Source organism: Scyliorhinus torazame, chromosome 15 (genome assembly GCF_047496885.1).
Source record: "Scyliorhinus torazame isolate Kashiwa2021f chromosome 15, sScyTor2.1, whole genome shotgun sequence".
NCBI classification, from domain to species: domain Eukaryota; kingdom Metazoa; phylum Chordata; class Chondrichthyes; order Carcharhiniformes; family Scyliorhinidae; genus Scyliorhinus; species Scyliorhinus torazame.
The window spans coordinates 122,735,700-122,751,364 of record NC_092721.1 but is presented as its reverse complement, the minus strand read 5'-3'; the positions used below and the strand labels follow the sequence as shown (position 1 = coordinate 122,751,364).

The window sequence follows — 15,665 nt, the reverse complement described above, 5'->3', positions numbered from 1 at the left end:
ACCCATAACATGTTTACCCAATACCGTGTGAATGATTGGTGCTTTTGATATCATTATAAAATCATGACACGATGTGTAGCAGTTGTTCCTTCTAAACTACATGGTGCTCAACCTGGCAGAAAAATTAAAGACACGTCCGACATGGTGAATTGTTTTAGATTATGTTACAAGTCATGAGACGATCCTTGATGTTTTGGTCAGACCGCAATGAAGCTACAGCATTGAAGAGTGCAGCCATAACCTGTCAATTCAGTGAGTGAGACAAAGCATCAAGAGAACTAGCTCCAGGTTAGCTCAGTCAGGAAGATGGGTGACCAGGGTGTGGGCCTGATTGATAGTGAGCGAGGGAGAGGTAACCAACCAAACAAAAGTCCCAACGACTGGGCCAGCGAAGATTACGGTTATAATAAGCAGAGCTTTGGAGAAGGGTGCAAACATTTTTACAGCAACACTCATCCCAGATACACCAGGAGAAGGAAAGTCAAAGAGTTATTGTCAAAATGTCCACAAAATTCACCAGTTTGAATGGGGATGCAATTAACCTAATATCTGAATTCAAAATATTTAACAGCAGGTAGAGCTGGAGTTTCCTGACACAGGTGTGTCTGAAGCAGATAAACAAGCCATAAAAGATGACCTAGCAATTGGATATGAAGGTCTACACAGACTGAACACATGGTCTACACAGTCTACACAAACTGAACGTAGACGAGCTAAAGGATCCCAAAACATAAGGACTACATTGGAAAACTGATCCAGCATGAGATTAAACTTCATCGACTAGAGTTCATGGCACTTGAACAACAGTCTACAGAATCCAAAGACCCTTCTTCAGCACATATAGAGAAAAGGGTATGTACTGTGGATTTTCCAGTGTGGAACTAGCAGACAGAATTGTTGAGTTGGTGATCACATCCACATGGATACAAGAAGTCCAAAAACATCTGCTGGACAACCATAAAATGTATAGCATTGAAGTGCAATTCAAGGATGGAAGTAAGTACAAAATGATCTTTGCAGGTCTTGATTACATCCCGATTGATGACATATATACAAAAACACCCAAGCCTAGCAAGACATGTGGAAGGTGTGGCCTTCTGCGTGTATCAAGGAAGTGCCCTGCCTTCCATCAATACTGAAGGGTATGTGACAGATGGGGCCATTGGCAGTAGTCATGCTCTAGAGCAAAAAATAATGCAGCTACAAAGAATTGTGCACTGACCCAAACCAGAGGTGGACTTACAATGAAACACACTGGGCGCGATTCTCCACTCCCATGCCGGTTGGGAGAATCGCCTGGGCCGCCAAAGTATCCGGGGACGCCGGTCCGACGCCCTCCCGCGATTCTCCCAAGAGGCGGGAACGGCCCGGTCGAGTTTCGCGGGCCGCAGGCCGGAGAATCGCCGGAGACACCCAAAATGGCGATTCTCCGGCACCCCCGCTATTCTGAGGCCCGGATGGGCCGAGCGGCCAGGCCAAAACGGCGGGTTCCCCCCGGCGCCGTCCACACCTTGTCGCTGCAGTCGTGGGCGGTGCGTGAATGCTGGGGGGGCGGCCTGTGGGGGGGCGAGGGGGGATCCTGCACCGGGCTTCACCTGGAATGTGGGTTGGCCCGCGATCGGTGCCCACCGATCGTCGGGCCGTCCTCTCTGAAGGAGGACCTCCTTCCTTCCGCGGCCCCGCAAGATCCGTCCCCCATCTTCTTGCGGGGCAGATTTAGAGAGGACGACAACCACGCATGCGCGGGTTGGCGCTGGCCAACCCGCGCATGCGCGGATGACGCCCGCTATGCGGCACCGGCCGCGTCATCTATGCGGCGCCGCCATTGTTGAAGAGGGCTGGACAAGTGAGGCCCTGGCCAGGCAGCCTGAGCCAGCAGCGAAGCGAGGTCATTGAGGGGAGCTGTGGCAATTTGAGAAGGCAAACAAAGCCTGCTCTTTCAAAAAATTCATATTCATTAAAATGAAGAAATGTCAGTTAATATGAAATGATCTATCAATCTGGCAGTCAAAAACACAGAAAATTAAAGACGATTGGATTGGATTTGTTTAATATCACGTGTACCGAAGTACAGTGGAAAGTGTTGTTTGTGTGCAGCTCAGGCAGATTATTCCGTACACAAAAAGAAAATACATAGGGTAAACATAAAATACACAATGTACATAAAATACACAATGTACATAAAATACACAATGTACATAAAATACACAATGTAAATACATAGACCACAGGCACAGGGTGAAACATACAGGAGTGTAGTACTACTCAGTAGGGAAGATGTGTGGAGAGATCAGTTCAGTCCATAAGAGGGTCATTCTGGAGTCTGGTAACAGCGGGGAAGAAGCTGTTTTTGAATTTGTTCGTGCGTGTTCTCAGACATTTGTATCTCCTGCCCGATGGAAGAAGTTGGAAGAGTGAATAAACTTGGTGGGAGGGGTCTTTGATTATGCTGTCCTCTTTCCCAAGGCTGCGGGAAGTTTAGACAGAGTCAGTGGATGGGAGGCAGGTTCGTTTGATGGACTGGGCGGTGCTCACGACTCTCTCCGTTTCTTACGGTCTTGGGCCGAGCAGTTGCCATACCAGGCTGTGATGCAGCCAGATAGGTTGCTTTCTATGGTGCACCTGTAAAAGTTGGTAAGAGTCAGTGCGAGCATACCAAATTTCCTTAGTTTCCTTAGAAAGTATTGGCGCTGTTGTGCTTTCTTGGTCGTAGCGTTGATGTGGGTAGACCAGGACAGATTGTTGGTGATGTGCACAACTAGGAATTTGAAGCTGTCAACCATCTCCACCTCGGCCCTGTTGACGCAGACAGAGGTATGTATGATACTCTGCTTCCTGAAGTCAATGACCAGCTCTTTAGTTTTGCTGACATTGAGGGATAGATTGTTTTTGTTGCACCACTCCACTAGATTCTCTATCTCCCTCCTATATTCTGACTCATCGTTGTTCGAGATCCAACCCACTACGGCCATGTCATCAGCAAAAGTGAAGATGGAGTTGGAGCCAAATTTTGCCACGCAGTCATGTGTGTATAGGGAGTATAGTAGGGGGCTAAGTATGCAGCCTTGTGGAGCCCCGGTATTGAGAACTATTGTGTAGGTTGTTGTTTATCCTTACTGATTGTGGTCTATGGTTCAGAAAGTTGAGGGTCCAGTTGCAGAGTGAGGAACCAAGTCCAAGTTTTGAAGCTTTGATATGAGCTTGGCTGGGATTATGGTGTTGAAGGTGGAACTGAAGTCAATAAATAAGAGGCTGATGTAGGAGTCTTTGGTGTCAGGATGTTCCAGGGATGAGTGTAGGGCCAGGGAGATGGCGTCTTCTGTGGACTGGTTGTGGTGGTATGCGAATTGCAGTGGGTCTAGGAATTCTGAGAGTATGGAGTTGATGTGTCTCATGACCAACCTCTTGAAGCACATCATTACAATCAATGTCAAGGCCACTGGACGTTAGTCATTGAGGCACGTTGCCTGGCTCTTCTTTGGCATCAGTATAATGGTGGTCTTCTTGAAATAGGTGGGGACCTCGGAACGGAGTAGGGAAAGGTTGAAGATGTCCTCGAACACATCAGCCAACTGGTTCGTGCAAGATCTGAGTCCACGACCAGGGACCCCGTCAGGACCCGTCACCTTTCGAGGGTTCACTTTCAAGAATTCCAATTTGACTTCGGAAGCTGTGATGGTGGGTATAGGGGTGTGTCCAGGGTTGCTGGAACATTGACAGCGGTTTGATGGTTTCCTGCTCGAACCGAATAAAGAATGCATTGAGTTCATTGGGGAGGGGTGCGCTGCTGCTGAGATTCATGCTCGGCTTCACTTTGTAGCCCATTTTGTTGTTTAAGCCTTGCCAAACCCAACGAGAGTCCCTGACGCTAGTCTGTGACTCTAGTTTGGTCTGATATTGGACAAAGCTTGGCAGAAACAGTTTGCCATTTTACTTAAAAATTCAAAGTTTTGAGCAGTACACAAAATGCACATTCATCCTCATCCACCAAAAGAATGGGGGAATTATCCATTATTAAGAATGGAAGACTTAGACTTGCCGCTATCTGGAGAAACCACATCGCCTGAAAAAGTTGACCAAGAAGCGGAATCTGAAACGACAACAGAACAACAAGATATTTCCTTGTTGAAGTGAGGGAAGAAACCTACTCTGAAGACATTGCCTTATGGCCAAAACCTGTTCTACTGAGTATGGTAGAATATTTCATTCTAAATAAACCAGGGAATATAGTTAATATGGAAAATTTGGGGAAAGAGTTTGAGGTTGCAGGTTGCAAGCAGGTCTTCATAAGTCCCATTTTCTGAGGGTGAAGAGAAATGGGATGATGGAAATTAGAAATGAGTTGTTTTTTTCAGAAACCTCCAAGGCAGTCTATTGTTATGTTTGCAAATTATTTCCTGACCCTAGTAAAGGGAAACAAGCATTTGTCAATGGGTATTGTAACTGGAGAACTGTTGGAAGAAATATTGCTGATCATGAAACATCCAAGGCTCATATTAAAGCTGTGTGTGCCTTTGTTCAAAGATGTAAATTATCTGGAAGAAGTGATTCTGCGTTATCAGCTCAGTTTATAAAGGAGTGTTCTTATTGGCGTAAAGTGTTGTCAGTCAAACTGCTGTCCTCTTTGGGACTACCTCTATAAGTCATCATTGTCAATTTGAAGAGGTAATTTTTTAGTCTGCCTTGAATTTTTCAATGAATTTGATGAGCTTCTCAAAGATCATTTGAAAAGTTATCAATACTGTGGCTCAGGGAAGAGCAACTTTTTAATGCACAGAACCTATGGTGACTTCATCACTATAATGTAGATCGGCTCAGAAACCAATTCACTAATGAAGTAAAAGATGCCAAATACTATTCTATAATAATTGTATCAAACCAGGATGTGAGTCATTAATTAACATTAATTTTAAGATATGTGACCAGCGATGGTGAAGTTGTTGGGCAATTTCATTGTTTTGCCCAGATACATTCCCACAGTTATGAGTGTCTGGAGACAACTGTTTTGGAAATCATTGCAAATTTAGGTTTGGGCATCATAAATTGTCCTGGGTAGAGCTTCAATAATTCCACAAATATGGCAGCCAAATGTTTAGGTCTGCAAGCAAGACTGAACAATGCAAGCCCCTTTGCAGTATTCACCCCGTGTTCCAATCACTCCATCAATTTAATCTGCAATACTGCTACTGAGTCCTGTGAGGAAGCTGTACATTTTTTTGACTTTGTCTAAAATGTGTATGCCTTTTTTTCAGATTCCATGCATCGGTGGAATATGTTGCAATCACACTTGAAGCAGGCAAATGGAAAATATTTGACGATCAAAAGAATTAGTTTTTAAAAAAAATAATTTTTATTCAAAATTTTTCAGATTATCACAACAGTAAAATAGAACCCCCCTTTACACAAATAATAAAACAAGAACAAAAGTGCATAAATAAACAAATAAACATTAAACAGTAAACAATAGTGCATCCCCTACCAGACACAAACTTAGCGCCCCCCCCCCCCCCCCCCCCGGCCGGGTTGCTGCTGCTGACCATCACCTAACGCTCCGCCAGGAAGTCTAGGAACGGCTGCCACCGCCTGAAGAACCCTTGCACAGGTCCCCTTAAGGCAAATTTCACCTTCTCCAATTTAATAAACCCTGCCATGTTGTTAATCCAGGATTCCACGCTTGGGGGCCTCGTATCCTTCCACTGAAGCAGAGTCCTTCGCCGGGCCACCAGGGACGCACAGGCCAGAATACCGGCCTCTTTCGCCTCCTGCACTTCCGGCTCGTCCGACACCCCAAATGTTGCGAGCCCCCAGCCTGGCCTAACCCTGGAATTCACTACCCTTGACACCGTCCTCGCTACGCCCCTCTAGAACTCCTCCAACGCTGGGCATGCCCAGAACATGTGGGTGTGGTTTGCTGGGCTCCCCGAACACCTCACACATCTGTCCTCACTCCCAAAAAACCGGCTTAGCCTTGCCCCGGTCATGTGCGCCCTGTGCAGCACCTTATATTGTATCAGGCTGAGCCTCGCGCAAGAGGAGGAAGAATTTACCCTTCCCAGGGCATCCACCCACATACCTTCATCAATCTCCTCCCCCAACTCCTCCTCCCACTTACCTTTTAACTCCTCTGCCGAGGCCTCCTCCTCCTCCTGCATCACCTGATCAGTTGTTGAGATCCTACGCTCTCCAACCCACACCCCCGAAAGCACCCTGTCCTGGACACTGCGCGCCGGCAGCAGCGGAAACTCCACTACCTGTCGCCTAACAAACGCCCTTACCTGCATATATCTGAAAGCATTTCCAGGGGGGAGCCCGAATTTCTCCTCCAGTTCCCCAAGGCTTGCAAACTTCCCGTCTATGAACAGTTCCACCATCCTCCTAATACCTGCCCTGTGCCAACTCAGGAACCCCCCATCCATTTTCCCCGGGACAAACCGATGGTTCTCCCGTATCGGGGACCACACCGAAGCCCCCACCTCCCCCCTGTGGAGTCTCCATTGCCCCCAGATTTTCAGGGTCGCCACTATCACCGGGCTCGTGGTGTACCTCGTCAGAAGAAGCGGCAGCGGTGCCGTCACCCACGCCCCCAGGCTCGTGCCCACACAGGACGCCATCTCCAGCCTCTTCCACGCTGCCCCCTCCCCCTCTATTACCCACTTATTTATCATCGCCACGTCGGCAGCCCAATAGTACCCACATATGTTTGGCAACGCTAACCCCCTCTGTCCCTGTTCCGCTCCAAGAACACCCTTCTCACCCTCGGAGTCTTCTTCGCCCATACGAACCCCATAATACTCCTGTTAACACACTTAAAGAAGGCCTTAGGGATCAGAATGGGGAGGCACTGAAACAAAAACGAAAACATCGGGAGCACCGTCATTTTAACCGACTGCATCCTACCCGCCAGGGAGAGCGGCAGCATATCCCACCTTTTGAACTCCTCCTCTATTTGCTCCACCAGCCTCGTTAAGTTGAGCTTATGGAGGGCCCCCCAGCTCCTAGCCACCTGAACCCCCAGGTATCTAAAACTTCTTTCTGCCCTTTTTAGCGGAAGCTCACCAATCCCCCTTTCCTGGTCTCCCGGGTGCAGAACAAACAGCTCACTCTTCCCCTTGTTGAGCTTATACCCAGAGAAATCCCCAATCTCCCTAAGGATCCGCATCACCTCCGGCATTCCCCCCACCGGGTCTGCCACAATCAATAGCAGATTGTCCACATACAACGATAACCGGTGTTCCTCCTCCCACCGCACCAACCCCTTCCAGTTCCTAGACTCACTCAAAGCCATGGCCAGGGGCTCAATCGCCAGCGCAAAGAGCAGGGGGGATAGAGGACACCCTTGCCTCACCCCTCGGCATAGCCGGAAATATTCCAACCTCCTCCTGTTCGTGGCCACACTCGCCACCGGAGCCTCGTACAGCAACCTCACCCAGCTGACGAACCCCTCCCCGAACCCAAACCTCCTCAACACCTCGCACAGGTACCCCCACTCCACCCTAACAAAGGCCTTCTCCGCGTCCATAGCCACCACTATCTCCGCCTCCCCCTCCACCGCCGGCATCATAATTACATTCAGGAGCCTACGTACGTTGATATTCAACTGCCTCTCTTTCACAAAACCCGTCTGATCCTCGTGTATGACCCCCGGAACACAGTCCTCAATCCTCATGGCCAATACCTTTGCTAGCAGTTTCGCATCCACATTAAGGAGTGAAATCGGCCTATACGATCCGCACTGTACAGGGTCCTTGTCCCGCTTCAGAATTAGATAAATCAGCGCCCTAGACATCGTCAGGGGCAGGACCCCCCCTGTCCCTTGCCTCATTGAAAGTCCTTACCAGCAGCAGGCCCAACAGGTCCACGTACTTCCTATAGAATTTCACCGGGAACCCATTTGCCCCGGTGCCTTCCCTGCCTGTATACTCCCCAGTCCCTTGACCAGTTCCTCCAACCCAACCGGCGCACCCAGCCCCGCCACCTGCCCCTCCTCTACCCTCGGGAACATCAGCCGGTCCAGAAAGCGACCCATCCCCCTCTCCTCCGATGGGGGCTCAGACCGATACAGACCCTCGTAAAAGTCCCTGAAGACCCCATTAATGCCCACCGCACTTCGCACCGTGCTCCCCCCTCCATCCCTAACTCCCCCGATCTCCCTCGCTGCCTCCCGCTTCCGAAGCTGGTGTGCCAGCATCTGGCTAGCCTTCTCTCCGTACTCGTACACCACCCCTTGCGCCTTCCTCCACTGCACCTCTGCCTTCCTGGTGGTCAACAGGTTAAACTCGGCCTGGAGGCTTCGTCGATCCTTGAGTAGTCCCTCCTCAGGGGCCTCTGAGTACCTCCTATCCACCCTTACCATCTCCCCCACTAGCCTCTCCCTCTCTCTCCTCTCCTTCCCATCTCTGTGGGCCCTAATGGAGATCAGCTCTCCCCTGATCACTGCCTTCAGCGCTTCCCAGACCACCCCTACCTGCACCTCCCCATCATCATTGGCCTCCAGTTACCTTTCTATACACCCCGGACCCACCCGCTCACCTCCTCGTCCACCAACAACCCCACCTCCAAGCACCACAGCGGGCGCTGGTCCCTCTCCTCCCCCAGCTCGAGGTCCACCCAATGCGGGGCATGGTCAGAGATGGCTATCGCCGAATACTCTATGTCCTCCACCCTCGGAATCAGCGCCCTGCTCATTACAAAAAAGTCAATCCGAGAGTAGGCCTTATGAACATGGGAGAAGAATGAGAATTCCCTGGCCCCCGGCCTCGCAAACCTCCCCGGATCCACTCCTCCCATCTGGTCCATAAACCCCCTCAACACCTTGGCTGCCGCCGGACACCTGCCCGTCCTAGACCTAGAGCGATCCAATGCCGGATCCAGCGCCGTGTTGAAGTTCCCCCCCGCCGCCCCCCCGCTGTCTCCAAGTCCAGGATCAGGCCCAACGTAAGAACATAAGAACTAGGAGCACGAGTAGGCCATCTGGCCCCTCGAGCCTGCTCCACCATTCAATGAGATCATGGCTGATCTTTTGTGGACTCAGCTCCACTTTCCGGCCCGAACACCATAACCCTTAATCCCTTTATTCTTCAAAAAACTATCTATCTTTATCTTAAAAACATTTAATGAAGGAGCCTCTACTGCTTCACTGGGCAAGGAATTCCATAGATTCACAACCCTTTGGGTGAAGAAGTTCCTCCTAAACTCAGTCCTAAATATACTTCCCCTTATTTTGAGGCTATGCCCCCTAGTTCTGCTTTCACCCGCCAGTGGAAAAACCTGCCCGCATCTATCCTATCTATTCCCTTCATAATCTTATATGTTTCTATAAGATCCCCCCTCAGCCTTCTAAATTCCAACGAGTACAGTCCCAGTCTACTCAACCTCTCCCCGTAATCCAACCCCTTCAGCTCTGGGATTAACCTAGTGAATCTCCTCTGCACACCCTCCAGTGCCAGTACGTCCTTTCTCAAGTAAGGAGACCAAAACTGAACACAATACTCCAGGGGCGTCATTCTCCGACCCCCCGCCGGGTCGGAGAATGGCCGTTGGCCACCGTGAATCCCGCCCTTGCCCCTGCCGAAGTCTCCGGTACCGGAGATTGGGCGGGGGCGGGAATCGGGCCGCACCGGTTGGCGGGATCCCCCGCTCAATTCTCCGGCCCGGATGGGCCGAAGTCCCGCCCAGAGATTGCCTGTCCCGCCGGCGTCAATCAAAGCTGGTATTTACCGGCGAGGCCAGGCGGCGTGGGTGGGCTCCGGGGTCCTGGGGGGGGGGGGCGCGGGGCGAACTGACCCCGGGGGGGTGCCCCCACGGTGGCCTGGCCCGCGATGGGGCCCACCGATCCGCGGGCGGGCCTGTGCCGTGGGGGCACTCTTTCCCTTCTGCCTCCGCCACGGCCTCCACCATGGCGGAGGCGGAAGAGGCTCTCCCCACTGCGCATGCGCGGGAAACTGTCGGCGGCCGCTGACGCTCCCGCGCATGCGCCGCATTTCCGCGCCAGCTGGCGGGGCAACAAACGCCATTTCCGCCAGCTGGCGGGGCAACAAACGCCATTTCCGCCAGCTGGCGGGGCGGAAATCCCTCCGCCGCCGGCCTAGCCCCTCAATGTTGGGGCTCGGCCCCCAAAGATGCGGAGCATTCCGCACCTTTGGGCCGGCGTGATGCCCGTCTGATTGGCGCCGTTTTTGGCGCCAGTCGGCGGACATCGCGCCGTTGGGGGAGAATTTCGCCCCAGGTGTGGCCTCACTAACACCTTATATAATTGCAGCAGAACCTCCCTAGTCTTAAACTCCATCCCTCTAGCAATGAAGGACAAAATTCCATTTGCCTTCTTAATCACCTATTGCACCTGTAAACCAACTTTTTGTGACTCATGCACTAGCACACCCAGGTCTCTCTGCACAGCAGCATGTTTTAATATTTTATCATTTAAATAATAATCCCTTTTGCTGTTATTCCTACCAAAATGGATAACCTCACATTTGTCAAAATTGTATTCCATCTGCCAGACCCTAGCCCATTCACTTAGCCTATCCAAATCCCTCTGCAGACTTCCAGTATCCTCTGCACTTTTTGCTTTACCACTTATCTTAGTGTTGTCTGCAAACTTGGACACATTGCCCTTGGTCCCCAACTCCAAATCATCGATGTAAATTGTGAACAGTTGTGGGCCCAACACTGATCCCTGAGGGACACCACTAGCTACTGATTGCCAACCAGAGAAACACCCATTAATTCCCATTCTTTGCTTTCTATTAATTAACCAATCCTCTATCCATGCTACTACATTCCCCTTAATGCCATGCACCTTTATCTTATGCAACAACCTGTTGTGTGGCACCTTGTCAAAGGCTTTCTGGAAATCCAATATACCACATCCATTGGCTCCCCTTTATCTACCGCACTGGTAATGTCCTCAAAAAATTCCACTAAATTAGTTAGGCACGACCTGCCCTTTATGAACCCATGCTGTGTCTGCCCAATGGGACAATTTCCATCCAGATGCCTCGCTATTTCTTCCTTGATGATAGATTCCAGCATCTTCCCTACTACCGAAGTTAAGCTCACTGGCCTATAATTACCCGCTTTCTGCCTACCTCCTTTTTTAAACAGTGGTGTCACGTTTGCTAATTTCCAATCTGCCAGGACTACCCAGGGTCTAGTGAATTTTGGTAAATTATCACTAGTGCATTTGCAATTTCCCTAGCCATCTCTTTCAGCACTCTGGGATGCATTCCATCAGGACCAGGAGACCTGGCTACCTTTAGCCCCATTAGCTTGCCCATCACTACCTCCTTAGTGATAACAATCATCTCAAGGTCCTCACCTGTCATAGCCTCATTTCTATCAGTCACTGGCATGTTATTTGTATCTTCCACTGTGAAGACCGACCCAAAAAACCTGTTCAGTTCCTCAGCCATTTCCTCATCTCCCATTATTAAATCTCCCTTCTCATCCTCTAAAGGACCAATATTTACCTTAGCCATTCTTTTGTATTTTATATATTTGTAGAAACTTTTACTATCTGTTTTTATATTCTGAGCAAGTTTACTCTCATAATCTATCTTACTCTTCTTTATAGCTTTTTTAGTAGCTTTCTGTTGCCCCCTAAAGATTTCCCAGTCCTCTAGTCTCCCACTGATCTTTGCTACTTTGTATGTTCTTTCCTTCAATTTGATACTCTCCCTTATTTCCTTAGATATCTACGGTCGATTTTCCCTCTTTTTACTGTCCTTCCTTTTTGTTGGTATAAACCTTTGCTGAGCACTGTGAAAAATCACTTGGAAGGTTCTCCACTGTTCCTCAACTGTTTCACCATAAAGTCTTTGCTCCCAGTCTACCTTAGCTAGTTCTTCTCTCACCCCATTGTAATCTCCTTTGTTTAAGCACAACACACTAGTGTTTGATTTTACCTTCTCACCCTCCATCTGTATTTTAAATTCCACCATATTGTGATCGCTCCTTCCGAGAGGATCCCTAACTATGAGATCCTGAAACAATACTGTCTCATTACACAGGACCAGATCTAGGACCGCTTGTTCCCTCGTAGGTTCCATTACATACTGTTCTAGGAAACTATCGCGGATATATTCTATAAACTCCTCCTCAAGGCTGCCTTGACCGACCTGGTTAAACCAATCAACATGTAGATTAAAATCCCCCATGATAACTGCTGTACCATTTCTACATGCATCTGTTATTTCTTTGTTCATTGCCTGCCCCACCATAATGTTACTATTTGGTGGCCTATAGATTACTCTTATCAGTGACTTTTTCACCTTACTATTCCTGATTTCCACCCAAATGGAGTCAACCTTATCCTCCATAGCACCAATGTCATCCCTTACTGTTGCCTGGATGTCATCCTTAAATAACAGAGATACACCACCTCCCTTACCATCCACTATGTCCTTCCGAAAAGTTTGATACCCTCGGATATTTAACTCCCAGTCGTGACCATCCTTTAACCATGTTTCAGTAATGGCCACTAAATCATAGTCATTCACAATGATTTGCGCTATCAACTCATTTACCTTATTCTGAATACTACGAGCATTCAGGTAAAGTACACTTATGTTGGCTTTTTTACTTCTGTTCTGAATCTTAACACCTCGATCAGTAACCTCTCCTAAGTTATATTTCCTCTTAACCGTTCTCCTAATTTTCCTTGTCGTTGAACCCATATCTTCATGTAACAACCTGCCGTGTCGCTTACCATTAATGTTTTCACTTCCCGTTTTATTTCTTTTAGTATTCCTGGTCCTATTCACTGAGCTCCCCTCAGTCACTGTACCTTGTACTGTCGCCCTTTTTGATTTTTGACTATGGCTTCTCTGCCTTACACTTTCCCCCTTACTGCCTTTTATTTCTGTCCCTGTTTTACTACCTTCCAACTTCCTGCATCGGTTCCCATCCCCCTGCCACATTAGTTTAAACTCTCCCCAACAGCTCGAGCAAACACCCCCCCTAGGACATCGGTTCCAGTCCTGCCCAGGTGCAGACCGTCCGGTTTGTACTGGTCCCACCTCCCCCAGAACCGGTTCCAATGTCCCAGGAATTTGAATCCCTCCCTCTTGCACCATCTCTCGAGCCACGGATTCATCCTCTCTATCCTAACAGTCCTACTCTGACTAGCTCGTGGCACTGGTAGCAATCCTGAGATTACTACCTTTGAGGTCCTACTTTTTAGTTTAACTCCTAGCTCCCTAAATTCAGCTTGTAGGACTTCATCCCGTTTTTTACATATATCGTTGGTGCCTATGTGCACCACGACAGCTAGCTGTTCACCCTCCCCCCGCATCGTCCCAACACGAGGCGCATGAACCCCGCATCGTCCCAATTCGGGGCGTATACATTTACCAAGCCCAAACCCCCTGCAGCTTACCACTCACCATCACATACCTACCTCCACTGTCTGCCATGATGCTCAACGCCTCAACGACACCCGCTTTCCCATAGAAATCGCCACCTCCCGATATTTTGCATCCAACCCTGAATGGAACACCTGCCCTACCCATCCCGTTCTTAGCCTTACCTGATCTGCCACCCACAGATGCGTTTCCTGGAGCATGACCACATCTGCCTTCAGCCACTTCAGGTGCGCGAACACACGGGCCCATTTGACCGGACCGTTCAGGCCTCTTACATTCCAGGTCATCAGCCAGATCAGGGGGCTGCCCCCCCCTTCCCCGCCCCCCGCCGACTAGCCATAACCCTTTCCAGGCCGTGTTCGATCTGTTGATCACCAGGAAGGCGGAGGTGCAGTGGAGGAAGGCACAAGGGGCGGTGTACGAGTACAGAGAAAAGGCTGGAGTCTGTAGAGGATGTCAGGGTGGGGGTCTGCCGCTGGGGGGAACGGGAAGTGCGACCCCCGCACTTCCCGTTCCCTCCAGCGGCAGACCCCCGCCCCGACCTCCTCTACAGACTCCAGCTCCCCCTTGGCCATTCCAGCAGCAACCCGGTCCCCCCCCCCCCCCGCCCCCCACACCCCCAGCTAGGTCTCCCCCTAGCAGCATTGCCCCCCCCATAGCACTCCCGTGAGTCAGCCGACTGCGGCCACTCCCGCTGCTCCATCGACTCCCCTAATGTGGGAGTCCCCCCTTCCCCCCTCCTGTCCGTCCACAGGCTCTCCCCTCACCCTCCCGATCTCATCCCCTTCCCCTCTCAGCGTGGGAAAACCACCCCTTTCCACCCTTAGCACGGGAAAAAGCCCGCGCTTTCCACCCACCCGACCCCGCCTCCTCTGGCACAGCTCCCTTTCCAGGCCCAGTCCCAATGCCCCCGGCTCGGGCCTCCCCCCCTGCGGGGCCCCATCTCCATTTCCAGCCTTAATGCCCACAGGCTTTTACCTGCCCCCCTACGAACCCACCCGACAGATAGAGAAGAAACATTGCCCAACCAACCACACAATCCCCCCAAAACACGACACAACAGTCCCAACCATCCCCCCTCTGCATCCACTCATCCCCAGCCCTCAATCCAAGTCCAGCTCTTTGGCCTGAATAAAGGTCCACGCCTCCTCCGGCGTCTGGAAGTAATGGTGCCAGTCACTGTAGGTGACCCACAGTCGCGGCGGTTTCAACATGCCGAACTTCACCCCTCTCCGATGCAGCACCGCCTTAGCCCAATTGTACCCGGCCCTCTTCTTAGCCTTCTCCGCGCTCCAGTCCTGATAAATCCAGATCTCTGCGTTCTCCCACCTGCTGCTCCGCTCTTTCTTGGCCCACCTTAAGACACATTCTCTGTCCACGAAACGGTGGAACCACACCAGCACTGCCCGCGGCGGCAAGCTGGGCCAGGGCCTCCTTGCCAGCACTCGATGGGCACCCTACAGCTCCACGGGCCCCTGGAAGTCCCCCGCGCCCATCAGCGTGTTCAACATGGTGACCACGTAGGTTCCGACATCCGATCCTTCCAGCCCCTCTGGGAGACCCAGAATCCGCATCCTTGGGCCGTCTGAGTCGCAAGCAGCTTGTCAATTGACGCCTTCATCGGCTCCAGCAGCTCTGCCTTCAGCTCTGTGAAGCCGAGCTGGAGAAACTCCTGCTGCTCCTGTGACCACTGTGCCCACGCTGCCTGCTCTCCACCCGCCGCCATCTTGGTCTTCCTCCCTCGCACCTTTCTCTGCTCCAATTCCACTGTTTTCACCGCTCCACTCCTGGTCCAATCTATACAGTGCCGGGGGAATATTGCTGTTCCCTTCCCACACTGGGAATCGTCGAAAAAGTACCGAAAGTGCGACTTAGCTCTGCATAGCTGCAACTGGAAGTCGGTCAAAAGAATTTGTGACATGAGGTGGTCCGCTCGTGCAGATGCTGCTTTGGCTTTGATAATGAACTTTGCTGATATAAAGGAAACCTCATTAGACATAGCCACATCAAATTCAGAAATACCATGCGTGAAAACTGAAGCAAAATTCTTAGCAGAGAAGTTTAAACAGTATGATATTGCTGTTTTTCCTGTTTTGCGAATCAATTTACTTCAAAGATTTAATGCCATTGACAAATCACTGCAAAGTGTTGAATCAACTTTATTGAATGCTGCACAATTTTTAGCCTCAGTCAAAATTTTTGTCATGGAAGTTTGAGATGACTATAGCTCGATGTAAGCAGAGGAACTGCTATTAATAAAAAATATAGGTCCCTCTGATGATAAGAAGCATACTTTTTGATTAA

The 15,665-nt window shown here is 50.2% G+C and overlaps 1 long non-coding RNA gene across 5 annotated transcripts in view; it reads left to right on the top strand.

The window, feature by feature from the left end:
• Nucleotides 1-15,665, top strand: part of LOC140391783 (uncharacterized) — a 170,359-nt gene that overhangs the window by 62,501 nt on the left and 92,193 nt on the right. For 2 of the 5 annotated variants that reach the window (XR_011935182.1, XR_011935181.1), the window contains exon 3: nucleotides 572-996. The exons of 2 other annotated variants lie outside the window; for them this stretch is intronic. This is a non-coding gene — a long non-coding RNA (uncharacterized lncRNA). The remainder of the gene's footprint in view (nucleotides 1-571; nucleotides 997-15,665) is intronic. One more of the 5 variants, XR_011935183.1, reaches the window with a different exon arrangement.